We start from the raw sequence: 14,976 nt of genomic DNA, 5'->3' as shown, positions 1-14,976 counted from the left end.
GCTGTACCTTTCTTTGTTCTTTGTTCTTTATCCTCAGTCTGAAGGCCTTCTCTTACGAGTTTCATATCCGGCAATATTCTCACTTTCAAGCCCTGTCCAAAGCTCATCACAGGAGAGCTAGAGCCCAGAGGATTCTGGCTTTCCTCAACAAACTTGGTTGACATGACAACCAGTAAGGCTGAGGCCTTTTATGATAAGACCCAGGAATCACTAGTGCTCACTGAGCAGCGTTTTGAAGTCTGAAGGCAATAGATCCAATGCCTGGATTACTTTGGGACATCTTATAATATGCTCCAGAGTGATGGTATGTTGAAGGTTCTATACAACCGTAATTGAGAAGGACACCAGTAAATGGGAGATCAACGGATGGCAGCTTTCAGAAGAAAGGAAGACAAATCGATTTTGTTAATAATGGTCACCTTTTATTCTGATGCGTTTTACTGGATCCCGGATCTAAATTATATTGGTAGGTCACCGACTATCTTCTCTATTACCGACCCACTCGGCATCTCTGTTTCCCCTGGCACATATTAGAATATGTCCTAGTGTTCCATAGCTTTCGGGAGCTCATGCTATTGTGGAGTTTCCTCTTTGCTGAGCTGGGATCTCTGGATTTTCTCAGATGGGTTGTCTGTCGCTCGACTTGTTCCTTTGTCTTTCGATTGACCTCTACCTTTTTGTAAATCCTCAAACCACGTTGAACTCAACTCGCTGTTTCATTTTAGTTCGAGCGCTCTTTCCATGCAATCCACATTTTTCGACCTGACCTCAGTGCTTCTGTTTCTACTTTTTTCACTCAAAACAATCATAAAGCCGATCTTCACATTTCCCCATTATTTTTTCCTGCTCTTGTCCCCGTTTGAAACAATCTGAAATCTAGACAAAAATCCTTTGTCTTTAAGTACTTTTTCCTTATCTGTTGAAAACATTAACTCCAGCAGCCTAGCCATCAATCATTCTTCCTCAAGGTTAGGATTTTAATTAAAAGTTATATAGACATAACAGTCCAACTCTGGCCATCCGTAACTTGTTATTGTTGGAACTAACTTTATCTCTGCAGAGGCTTCTCACCCACAAGGTCACATATTACCATGACCGAGCCGCACATTATTTTTGATTCCGAAGAGAAAAGCTCCTTTTATTTGGATCCACGCATCTCTGTGGAGCATTAGTTCAACGGCGTGTCAGGAAATTACTTCGACAGTCAGTCTCACCATCAATTATCTACCTCTGACTGGTCCTGATGTGGACCTTCCTAAACAGCATTTACTTATGGCCAAAACACCCCAGTCAGCCTGCAAAGCGCACATTCAGATACAAGCCATGCTCACAAACTGACATTGAGATGCGTAACACCTTGGCTGGATTATGGAAATGGTGAGAGTGTTGCAATTGTGAGATCGCCCAAACCCCAGCTGCACTTGAACCTATTGCCTTATGTAAGCTACAACCAGCAAATGCTGCTGCTACAGTAACACCCTGCTGTGTTCCACCGTAATCTTTTGCACAGAGCAAAAGAATCCAACAAGTGAAATCTAAACATGTGGAGAAAGTCAGTTACTTACACTCAACCAATACAACCATTGTTTAACACATCGTTTAGGGCTGTAAGAATTGGAGATCAGTGTTCATTTCATTGTCCTCATCCTTTGGCATTGCGCAAAAGTCAACTTTATTCTTGTATTTTTAGAAGCACCAGTTTAAGAATTTTTCACTGCTTTTGAAAGGGTGGGGAATTTCTATTTATCAAGATGAGGAATATCTGTGATAGCAACTGGAATGCTTTTTTGTTTTCGAATGAACTGTCAGCATGAAGTACTCCCTGGATAAAGCTTCTTCCACTCAACTCTAACGTGCAGCTTTACAGGAGCACCACTTACAACATCAATGTGACAAATCCATTTCCCACACCAGACATTCCTGTGACCTCTCCGAACAAGATTGTCAACTCCATACAATATTATGATGAGTTTTTTTTTATACTCTTAACTCAGATCCAGTAGGAAGTGTATTAATGTCCAAACTGATTTCACATCGGGACTTAAAGTAGACAGGAAGACGGCCATCCTATCAACTCCTACTGTAATCAAACCCATATCCCTGAGGACGAAAGCTCGTCTGCCAAGCCATTGTGCCACCTATCCCACCAACTTCAGTCTTTTATCATGTTTCAAATCAGATTTTTTTTTTCTTTATTCGTCCCTGGGATGTGGGAATCGCTGGATGGGCCAGCATTTATCACACATGTCTTCTCTTGTGTTAGTTCTGGATTAAGGAGCCAGTCCTGTATTCACATGCTTGTGAGCTGCATTATTTACATCAGCGTGCCAAACAGGCCTCATGAAAATGTTTATTCTCACAAGTAGGCTTACATTTACACGGCAATGAAGTTACTTTGAAAATCCCCGAGTCGCCACATTCTAAAGCCTGTTGTGGTACACAGAGGGAGAATTCAGAATGTCCAATTCACCTAACAGCACGGGCGGAATTCTTCCCCCCCACGCCGGGTGGGAGAATCGCCCGGGCGCCGCGCGAGTCCCGCCATGCCGCCCCGACGCCCGCACGCGATTCTCCCACCCCCCCCCCCCAAACCGGCATGGCGCGAATCATGGCTGGCCGCTGGGAGAATCGCCGCTTGCCGTTGGTAATGGACGAGCAGTGATTCTCCGGCCCGGATGGGCCGAGCGGCCTGCCCAACACGACAGGTTCCCGCCGGCGCCATCCACACCTGGTCGCTGCCGGCGGAAACAGCGCGGGAACGCTGAGGGGGCGGCCTGTGGGGGGGGGGGAGGGGGGTTCCTGCACTGGGGGGGGGCTCAAAAGGGGTCAGGCCCGTGATCGGTGCCCACCGATCGGCGGGCCGGCCTCTCTGAAGGAGGACCTCCGTTCCTCTGCTGCCCCGCAAGATCCATCTGACATCTTCTTGCGGGGTGGCCACGGGGAGGACAGCAACCACGCATGCGTGGGTTGGCGCGGGTGACATCATTTATGCGGCGGCGGTCACGTCATTTACGTGCTGCCGCTTTTACGTGGCGGCAAGGCGTAAATGACGCGCCGCCGCTCCTAGCCCCTCGGGGGCGGGAGAATAGAGGGCTAGGAACAGCCTCCGACGCCGGCGATGGGAGAATTGTTCCCCTCGTCTTTCGAGACTTGTGGGAGGAAACCGGAGCACCCGGAGGAAAAGCACGCAGACACGGGGAGAACGTGCAGACTCCGCACAGACAGTGACCCAAGCCAGGAATCGAACCTAGGACTTTATGCGCTGTGAAGCCATGGTGATAACTATTATGCTACCGTGCTGACAACTTAAATGCATTTTTGCTCTTTGTCTGCACGAAACAACCCACAGGTATCAATAAGGGGCGGTATTCTTCGGAAAGCAGCGGGGCGGGCAACTCCGGCGGGAAGGAGTGGCGTGAATCACTCCGGTCGGGCCGCCCCGAAGGTGTGGAATCCACCGCACCTTCAGGGGCTAGGCCGGCGCCGGAGTGGTTTGTGCCACGCTGGCCGGCGTGCAAGGGGCTTGGCGCCATGCCAACCGGCGCCGAAGGGCCTCTGCCGGCCAGAGCGAGTTGGCGCATGCGCGAGAGCACCAGCGTGTGCTGGCGTCATCCCAGTGCAAGTGCAGGGGATGTTCATCTCCGCGCCGGCCATCGCGGACCTGTACAACAGCCGGCACGGAGGAATAGAGTGTCCCCACAGCACAGGCCCACCCACGGATCGATCAGGGGCCAGGCCACCATGGGGGCACCCTCCGGGGCCAGATCCCCCTGCAACCTCGCCGAGGACCCCGGAGGCCGCCCGCGGAGCCAGGTCCCGCTGGTAAGTACCTGTCGTAACATACGGCGGTGGGACCCACCGAAAACGGGTGGCCACTCGGCCCATCGCGGGCCGGAGAATCGCCGACTGGCGCACCGCGATTCCCGCCCCCGCCAAATCCCCGGCGCCGGAGAATTCGGCAGCCAGCGGGGGCGGGATACACGCCGCCCCCCGGCGATTCTCCAACCCGGCAGGGGGTCGGACAATCCCGCCCATGGTCTTTGCCAGAGTGACTGACGTCCAACTTTCCCATTTTATCTTGTCATGTTTGATTATGATGTCACTCTGATCCCAACGGAACTTTAGGGAGCCTTGACATGTAATTATCAGACACCTTTGAAGTATTTTGGGAAATACAAGGGAGCTAAGTCGTTACACTTTGCAATCATTCCCAATGATTTCCTATTTTCATGAGGCCTCTTTGGCACACTGACCATAACAGGCTGCTTGCCTTTAAGAGGGATGTCCATCAATCATTCCTAGATAAAAAGTGCAGCAGCAAAATAAAAGAAACCACAATTCGGTGACGTTTACGTTAGTGATGGAAAGGGATAAGTATACACTGCAGGGCAAGAGTTATAGCTGGGGGAAGGGCAATTATGATGCCATTAGACATGACTTGGGGGGGATAGGTTGGAGAAGTAGGCTGCAAGTGTTGGGCACACTGGATAAGTGGAGCTTGTTCAAAGAACAGCTACTGCGTGTTCTTGATAAGTACGTACCGGTCAGGCAGGGAGGAAGGCGTCGAGCGAGGGAACCGTGGTTTACCAAAGAAGTGGAATCTCTTGTTAAGAGGAAGAAGGAGGCCTATGTGAAGATGAGGTGTGAAGTTTCAGTTGGGGCGATTGATAGTTACAAGGTAGCGAGGAAGGATCTAAAGAGAGAGCTAAGACGAGCAAGGAGGGGACATGAGAAGTATTTGGCAGAAGGAAAACCCAAAAGCTTTCTATCGGTATGTCAGGAATAAAAGAATGACAAGGGTAAGAGTTGGGCCAGTCAAGGACAGGGTTGGGAAGTTGTGTGTGGAGTCTGAAGAGATAGGCGAGATACGAAATGAATATTTTTCGTCAGTATTCACTCAGGAAAAAGATAATGTTGTGGAGGAGAATGCTGAGACCCAGGCTATTAGAATAGATGGCATTGAGGTACGTAGGGAAGAGGTGTTGACAATTCTGGACAGGCTGAAAATAGATAAGTCCCCGGGGCCTGATGGGATTTATCCTAGGATTCTCTGGGAAGCCAGGGAAGAGATTGCTGGGTCTTTGGCTTTGATTTTTATGTCATCATTGGCTACAGGAATAGTGCCAGAGGACTGGAGGACAGCAAATGTGGTCCCCTTGTTCAAAAAGGGGAGCAGAGACAACCCCGGCAACTGTAGACCGGTGAGCCTCACGTCTGTAGTGGGTAAAGTCTTGGAGGGGATTATAAGAGACAAGATTTATAATCATCTAGATAGGAATAATATGATCAGGGATAGTCAGCATGGCTTTGTGAAGGGTAGGTCATGCCTCACAAACCTTATCGAGTTCTTTGAGAAGGTGACTGAACAGGTAGACGAGGGTAGAGCAGTTGATGTGGTGTATATGGATTTCAGTAAAGCGTTTGATAAGGTTCCCCACGGTAGGCTATTGCAGAAAATACGGAGGCTGGGGATTGAGGGTGATTTAGAGATGTGGATCAGAAATTGGCTAGCTGAATTGGGTGGAGGATTCCCAGGAAACTGGGTGGTGGTTGATGAGAAATGTTCAGAATGGAGTTCAGTTACAAGTGGCGTACCACAAGGATCTGTTCTGGGGCCGTTGCTGTTTGTCATTTTTATAAATGACCTAGAGGTGGGCGCAGAAGGGTGGGTGAGTAAATTTGCAGACGACACTAAAGTCGGTGGTGTTGTCGACAGTGCGGAAGGATGTGGCAGGTTACAGAGGGACATAGATAAGCTGCAGAGCTGAGCTGAGAGGTGGCAAATGGAGTTTAATGTAGAGAAGTGTGAGGTGATTCACTTTGGAAGGAATAACAGGAATGCGGAATATTTGGCTAATGGTAAAGTTCTTGGAAGTGTGGATGAGCAGAGGGATCTAGGTGTCCATGGACATTTATCCCTGAAAGTTGCCACCCAGGTTGATAGGGTTGTGAAGAAGGCCTATGGAGTGTTGGTCTTTATTGGGAGAGGGATTGAGTTCCGGAGTCATGAGGTCATGTTGCAGCTGTACAAAACTCTGGTACGGCCGCATTTGGAGTATTGCGTACAGTTCTGGTCACCGCATTATAGGAAGGACGTGGAGGCTTTGGAGCGGGTGCAGAGGAGATTTACCAGGATGTTGCCTGGTATGGAGGGAAAATCTTATGAGGAAAGGCTGATGGACTTGAGGTTGTTTTCGTTAGAGAGAAGAAGGTTAAGAGGAGACTTAATAGAGGCATACAAAATGATCAGGGGGTTAGATAGGGTGGACAGTGAGAGCCTTCTCCCTCGGATGGAAATGGCTAGCACGAGGGGACATAGCTTTAAACTGAGGGGTAATAGATATAGGACAGAGGTCAGAGGTAGGTTCTTTACGCAAAGAGTGGTGAGGCCGTGGAATGCTCTACCTGCAACAGTAGTGAACCCGCCAACATTGAGGGCATTTAAAAGTTTATTGGATAAGCATATGGATGATAATGGCATAGTTTAGGTTAGATGGCTTTTGTTTCGGTGCAACATCGTGGGCCGAAGGGCCTGTACTACGCTGTATCGTTCTATGTTCTATGATCTATGAAAGAGAAAATAAGGGAATAAACAGAAAGGACCCTCACACCTTTAACTTAACTCCCTTCCATTCTGAAAGATTATTGTTCATGCTGAAGAATATGTCTATTGTTTTGTCAGCTCATCACTCCAGGTCTGGGCGTCACACTTTAGGAAGGATGTGAAGGCATTGGAGAAGGTTCAGAAAGAATTTCACAAGAATGGTTTCAGGGATGAGGTATTGTCAGGAAGACGGATTGGAGAAGTGGAGGTTTCTCTCCTTGAAGAAAAGAAGGTTGAGAGAGGATTTGAGGGATCATGAGGGGTCTGGATGGATTAATAGAGAACAGCTGTTCCAGGTGGTGCAAGGGAAAGAACAAGAGGGCACAGATTTAAATTATTTGGCAAAAGAAGGAATGGCAACATGAGGGAAAATGTTTTCACGCAGCGAGTTGTTAGGAGGAGGATTGCATTGTCTGAGAGTGTGATGGGAGCAGGGTCAATTGAGAATTTCAAGCGGGAATTGGATTATTATCTGAAAAGGAAGAATGCACAGGGCAATGGGAGAAGGAATGGGAATGATATTGGATGAATTGCTGCTTCGGTGACCGAGCTTCAACATGATGGGCCAAATGGCCTCCTTCTGTACTGCAATCGTTCTGTGATTGTGTGCATCTTGTCTTCTTTATGTGTGAAGAGAAAGTAAATACAGGACTAAAGGGAAGAGCAGGGCAATGTGATTAATGAATAATGAATAACGTTTGATACAATTAGACCAAAGAGCTGACATCGGCATGATGGGCCAACTGGCCTCCTGCGCTGTATCACTCGATGGTTCAGTGTGTCTGGAAAGAGAACTTTGACGTGTTATATATCCCTGATAGGTCTATCATCAGTCAAAACCCAATCCTGCCCTCACACATGAACTTCCCAACAGGGTCTCATATCCAGTTACTAGTAGCAAAGACCAGATTGTATTTCCCTTGCCCTCACATGGGAATACAGAGCCCATTAGCACCTCCCAAATCCTGGTGTGCGTGGGTTTCCTCCGGGTGCTCCGGTTTCCTCCCACAGTCCAAAGATGTGCAGGTTCGGTGGATTGGCCATGATAAATTGCCCTTAGTGTCCAAAATTGCCCTTAGTGTTGGGTGGGGCTACTGGGTTATGGGGATAGGGTGTTGACCTTGGGTAGGGTGCTCGTTCCAAGAGCCGGTGCAGAGTTGATGGGCCGAATGGCCTCCTTCTGCACTGTAAATTGTATGATAATTGAAGTCATCAGCCTTCCTTAATTGGGCAGAATTCCCAGAAGTGGCCGCTTAACTCGCCACTACTGGAAAGATGGCCACTTAATCCAAAGACCCTGGAATTCCAGGTTCGAATTCCACCATGGCAGATGATGCAATTTAAATTCAAGCAATATAAACCTGGAGTCTAATGATGAGCATGAAACCATTGTCGATTGTTGTAAAAATCCATCTGGTTCTCTAATATCCTTCAGGAAAGAAATCTGCCATCCTTAACTGCTCTGGCCTACTTGTGACTCCAGACCCACAGCAATGTGGTGGAGTCTTAAATGCCTCTGAAACAGCCGAGCAAGCCACTCAGCTGGATCAAACCATTCCAGAAAATTGGATAAGGAATGAAACCAGACGAGCTACCCGGCATCAACCAAGACACCAAAAATGATAATGGCAGATAATGTTGGACTGAAAAGTTCTCCTTACCAACATAGAACACAGAACATAGAACAGTACAATCCAGCACAGTACAGGCCCTTCGGCCCACAATGTTACGCCGACCACTTATCCTAATCTAACATCTGGGGGCTGATGTGTTAGGCAGGTAGATTCGATGTGGACTGCACTCGATGCAGGGAAGCTAGAAACAGACATCTAACACTGGAGAAGATCCATCACTGTTTTATTCGACAATAGAACTGATATACATATTCAGCTGTGGGTCGACACTATACTGAACTGACTGGAGACCTTGTAGTAGCCTGACCAGACTTACTAGCTACCGCATGGTGTTTGCACTTGCTAGCTCATGGACTCTGACTGCCTCAGTGGCTGGGTCCCGGAGAGCGGGAAACCTAGTCCCCTCTGGCTTTGTAGTGGTAGTGTCCTGTCTGGTGATTGGCTGCACTGTGTTGTGTGTTTACTGGTCATCCTATGTGTCAATCACTGCCTGTCTGCATCTCATTATATACATGAGTGGATATTATGACATCTCCCACTTTTTTTTTTAGATAAATAAATACTAAGGTGTGCGTGCGTATATATATATATATATGCCTGACTATATACAAAAGGTGTCTAAGTGAATGTATATACATAGGAAGGTGTCGATAGTGTAGATGAATGAAAATGAAAATCGCTTATTGTCGCTTCAATGCTTCAAGGCTTCAATGAAGTTACTGTGAAAAGCCAGAATGTAGTCGCCACATTCTGGCGCCTGTTCGGGGAGGCTGGTACGGGAATTAAACCGTGCTGCTGGCCTGCCTTGGTCTACTTTAAAAACCAGCGATTTAGCCCAGTGTGCTAAACCAGATACATGGCAAACAAAACAATATTTACAGAGGTTAAATTGATGAAGTCACAAAATGTACAAAGGTTCAGTCTACAGATTCAGTCTTTGTGGTGGGCGACGAATTCTTGTCAATCGCCGCAGAGGTGGATCAGGAGCCACCTGCACGTGGATAGGCGGGATCGCTGCCATCGCGGTGGTCGCATGGACCGGCAGGATTGCTGGTAGATCAGTGGCCTCATGGCAGGGTACGTCCGGAGGAAGCATCGTAGGCGGCGGGGCACTTTGGTTAGGTAGCGGGTGTGGAACTCTTCGCAGTGCCCGTTGTTACGCCGTAGCAGGGAGCCATCAGCCATGCGGACAAGGAACGATCTTGGGGCCACTTGTTTGATCACAACAGCTGTGGCTGACCAGCCGCCCTCAGGCAACTGGACATGAACATGATCAGTTGGGGCCAGCTCGGGTAGATCCGTGGCATGTGCATCGTATGTGGCCTTCTGCTGGGCCCGTGACTGCTGCATTTCCTGTAAGACCGTGAGGTGGTCAAGGTCTGGAACATGGATGGCTGGAACTGTGGTCCTCAGAATGCAATTCATGAGCATCTGCGCTGGAGACAACCCAGTGGACAGTGGGGTTGCCCTGTATTCTAGCATCGCCAGGTTGAAGTCGGAGCCTGAGGCTGCAGCTTTGCACAGCAATCGCTTTACAACATGGACCCCTTTCCCGGCCTTCTCGTTTGACTGTGGGTAGTGGGGACTGGAGGTTACGTGATGGAAGTTGTAGGACTGTGCAAAATCAGACCATTTATGGCTGTAAAAGCATGGACCGTTGTTGCTCATTATCGTGAGCGGAATCCCATGCCTCGCGAACGTTTCTTTGCAGGCTTTGATTACCGCCTTCGACGTGAGGTCGGACAGTTTCACCCCTTCTGGGTAACTGGAGAAGTAGTCGAGTCGACCAGGAGTATGTAGTCACTCCCCTTGGCGTGGAAAAGGTCGACACGTACTTTGGACCACGGAGAGGTCACCATCTCGTGCTATTGCAGCGTTTCCTTGGGTTGAGCCGATTGAAATTTCTGACAGGTCGGGCAGTTGAGGACTGTGTCGGCAATGTCCTGGCTGATGCCCAGCCAATAGACCACCTCCCGAGCTCTGCGTTGGCATTTCTCGACCCCAAGGTGACCCTCATGGAGTTGGCCCAGCACCATAGCCCGCATGCTCTGAGGAATTACGATCCTGTTGAGTTTCAGAAGGATTCCCTCCACCACCGTCAGGTCGTCTTTTATGTTATAGAACGGGGGACATTGTCCCTTCTGCCACTCATTGGTAAGGTGCTGCATCACACGCTGCAGCAGAGGATCCTTGGCCGTCTCCTCACGAATTTGGACCACCCGTTCATCAGAGGCCGGAGGGTTGGTGGCACACAACTGCACTTGCGCTTCTATGTGGCAGATGAAGTCATTTTGGTCACACGGTGTGGTAATGGACCTGAAGAGGGCATCTTGCAACAATCAACTCTTTGCCTGGCGTCTAGACAAGTTCGAAGTCGTAGCTGCATAGCTTAAGAAGAATTTGCTGTAACCGAGGTGTCATGTCATTTAAATCCTTTCAGATTATATGGACTAGAGGCCTGTGGTCCATTTCTACCGTGAATTTGGGCAGGCCGTAAATGTAGTCGTGAAACTTGACTATCCCTGTCAGGAGGCCCAGACACTCTTTCTCAATCTGAGCGTACCGCTGTTCAGTGGGCAGTATGGCCCTGGAGGCATACGCCACTGGAGCCCAGGATGAGGAGTCATCTCGCTGAAGGAGCACCACCCCAATGCCGTCCTGGCTTGCATCAGTCGATATCTTGGTTTCCTTGGTTGGGTCTGTCATGTGAGAGTGCCTTTAAGAAATGGATGTTTAAGCAATGTACCTTTAAGAAATGCAGTGATGTCAGAGTGTGGGTGGAGCTGGGCTTTAGATCAGCCATTTTGCAGTTTTTAGTTTGAGTTTGAAAAAAAGCTTGGGTGTGTGTTTGTGTTTGCAGTGAGCTGGATCTGCTGTGATCTCTGTCATGAAAGACTATCTCTGAATCATTTGGGTGATTTAAACTCATAATAGTAAAGCCCTTAACCTGATGTGTTTCTGTTTAAAGGTGTTGAGTCTCATGGATGTTGAAAGGAATAACGGAAGGATTATTTACTGTTGTAATATTTTTGGGGTTATCTTTGAAGTAAGGGGTGTTAAGAGATCCAATGTTTATTTAAGAGGTTAAGTTGAGTTCATGAAATAAACATTGTTTTGTGTTTAAAAACCCACGTTTCCATAATTGTAATCCCACACCTAGGGAACAAGCCATGTGCTCGGAAAGCAACAAATACATTAAAGGGGGAAGTTGATTGAACTCCATGATACATTTTGGGGTTCTGAAAACGCCTGGCCCATAGCAGGTCGAAGAACGCTAGAACCGGGGCCATGGTGAGCTTTGCTTTCAGCTCATGCCATTCCTCTTCATGCGTGGGCAGCCACTGGAATTCTGTCGACTTCTTGACGAGATGGCGGAGGGCCGTGGTGTGGGATGCCATATTGGGAATGAATTTCCTGAGGAGGTTGACCATCCCGAGGAAGCGGAGGACCACCTTCTTGTCTTCCAGGGTCTTCATGGCGTTGATCACCGAGACCATGTCGGCATCTGGCCACACGCCCTGCTGCGTGATATGGTCACCCAGGAACTTAATATCCGATTGACCAAATGAGCACTTGGCTCTGTTGAGCTGGAGACCATGTTCATGAATTCTCTCGAATACCTTCTTGAGGCGAGCAATGTGTTCCTAGGGCGTTGTGGACCAGATAATTACGTTGTCAACGTATACTCGCACCCCCTCGATGCCCTCCATCATCTGCTCCATGATGCGGTGAAATACTTCAGAGGCAGATATGATCCCAAAAGGCATCCGGTTGTAGCAGTAGCGACCGAACGGGGTGTTGAACGTGCACAGCTTGCGACTGGACTCGTCCAGCTGTATTTGCCAAAAACCCTTGGAGGCGTCCAGCTCAGTAAAGAATTTGACATGAGCCATCTCACTGGTCAACTCTTCACATTTTGGAATGGGGTAATGCTCCCGCATGATGTTGCGGTTTAGATCCTTAGGGTCAATGCAAATGCGAAGCTCCCCTGATGGCTTCTTGACGCAGACCATGGAGCTGACCCAGTCTGTTGGCTCTGTGACCTTCGATATGATGCCCTGGTCTTGGAGGTCCTGTAATTGCTTCTTCAGACGATCCTTGAGGAGTGCCGGCACCCGGTGTGGTGCATGAATTACAGGGGTGGCGTTCGGCTTGAGCAGGATTTTATATCGGTATGGGAGCGTGCCCACTCCATCGAATACGCTGTGGTACTGCGTGATAATGTCATCTATGTCGGCTTGCAAGTTTCCATCAGGCGAGGCCGTCGCCGGTGATGATGACATGGTGTGGACTCGCTGAACCAGGTTCAGGAGCTTGCAGGCTCGAGCACCGAGCAGGGACGCTCTGTCAGGCCCGACGGTTTCAAACCGCAGTGTTGCCTTGATCGCCTTGTTGGATACCCTTAGTTGACAGGAGCCACTGGCAGCTATGGCATTGCCATTGTAGTCAAGGAGCTGGCAGCTGGTGGAAGAATGCTTGGTCTGGCGTGGATGGTGTTGAGGTCGGATTTTGAGATGAGGTTCACTGATGCGCCGGTGCCCAGTTTAAAACGAATGCGAGCCTTGATAACTGTGAGGACAGCACACCTCTCGTCGTCGGGATCCACACTGAGGATCGAGAAGCGTTTCGCCGTTGTGGTGGAAGGCAGCGCATGTGTAGTTATGATGCCCACCCGGTATGGGGACTTGAGGCACTCAGCATCAGGGTCTGTTGGGCTGTCAGTATCGGAATCTGGCATGCCTTGTTGTATTGAGCGGACAATTCTGCGCCGCAGCTGGGATTGCTGGCTGCTAAGCGGTGGAGCAGATCTGAAAAGGGCTGCGTAGTGGCCAAGCTTGCCACACTGTAGACAGCGGCATCCTTTTGCCGGACATTGCCCCTTTAAATGGGCAGAGTCACAATTCGGACACCTCATGACGCCGACGTCAGCACGTTCTGTGCGGTCGGTCGGCGAACGCACCTGCGCAATTTTGTTGTCGGCCTCGCCGTCCACTCGGTCGTGGCGCAACAAGGAAAAGCGAACGAAACAGCCACTCTCCTCGATGTTCAGGCCATGAATTTGTGCAATGGCCTGCACCTGTTCCGCCTCGTCGGAGGCCAGCTTTGCAGTTTCTGCCACCCTGATGTGGGAGTAACGATTCTTAGCATGCTCATGGACAACGCACGTCTCGATAGCGACAGAGAGGGTCAACTGTTTGACATTCGAGAGCTGCTGCCGAAGGGAGTCATAAGAACATAAGAACTAGGAGCAGGAGTAGGCCATCTGGCCCTTCGAGCCTGCTCCACCATTCAATGAGATCATGGCCGATCTTTTGTGGACTCAGCTCCACTTTCCGGCCCGAACACCATAACCCTTAATCCCTTTATTCTTCAAAAAACGATCTATCTTTATCTTAAAAACATTGAATGAAGGAGACTCTACTGCTTCACTGGGCAAAGAATGCCATAGATTCACAACCCTTTGGGTGAAGAAGTTCCTCCTAAACTCAGTCCTAAATCTACTTCCCCTTATTTTGAGGCTATGCCCCCTAGTTCTGCTTTCACCCACCAGTGGAAACAACCTGCCCGCATCTATCCTATCTATTCCCTTCATAATCTTATATGTTTCTATAAGATCCCCCCTCATCCTTCTAAATTCCAACGAGTACAGTCCCAGTCTACTCAACCTCTCCTCGTAATCCAACCCCTTCAGCTCTGGGATTAACCTAGTGAATCTCCTCTGCACACCCTCCAGTGCCAGTACGACCTTTCTCAAGTAAGGAGACCAAAACTGAACACGATACTCCAGGTGTGGCCTCACTAACACCTTATACAATTGCAGCAGAACCTCCCTAGTCTTAAACTCCATCCCTCTAGCAATGAAGGATAAAACTCCATTTGCCTTCTTAATCACCTGTTGCACCTGCAAATCAACTTTTTGCGACTCATGCACTAGGTCTCTCTGCACAGCAGCATGCTTTAATATTTTATCATTTAAATAATAATCCCTTTTGCTGTTATTCCTACCAAAATGGATAACCTCACATTTGTCAACATTGTATTCCATCTGCCAGACCCTAGCCCATTCACTTAGCCAGTCCAAATCCCTCTGCAGACTTCCAGTATCCTCTGCACTTTTTGTTTTACCACTTTTCTCAGTGTCGTCTGCAAACTTGGACACATTGCCCTTGGTCCCCAACTCCAAATCATCTATGTAAATTGTGAACAGTTGTGGGCCCAACACTGATCCCTGAGGGACACCACTAGCTACTGATTGCCAACCAGAGGAACACCCATTAATGCCCACTCTTTGCTTTCTATTAATTAACCAATCCTCTATCCATGCTACTACTTTCCCCTTAATGCCATGCATCTTTATCTTATGCAACAACCTTTTGTGTGGCACCTTGTCAAAGGCTTTCTGGAAATCCAGATATACCACATCCATTGGTTCCCCGTTATCGACCGCACTGTTAATGTCCTCAAAAAATTCCACTAAATTAGTTAGGCACGACCTGCCCTTTATGAACCAATGCTGCGTCTGCCCAATGGGACAATTTCCATCCAGATGCCTCGCTATTTTTTCCTTGATGATAGATTCTAGCATCTTCCCTACTACCGAAGTTAAGCTCACTGGCCTATAATTACCCGCTTTCTGCCTACCTCCTTTTTTAAACAGTGGTGTCACGTTTGCTAATTTCCAATCCGCCAGGACCACCCCAGAGTCTAGTGAATTTTGGTAAATTATCACTAGTGCAT

The sequence above is a fragment of the Scyliorhinus torazame genome, chromosome 2, assembly GCF_047496885.1.
Source record: "Scyliorhinus torazame isolate Kashiwa2021f chromosome 2, sScyTor2.1, whole genome shotgun sequence".
NCBI lineage: Eukaryota > Metazoa > Chordata > Chondrichthyes > Carcharhiniformes > Scyliorhinidae > Scyliorhinus > Scyliorhinus torazame.
Note: the sequence above shows the minus strand (reverse complement) of the source record.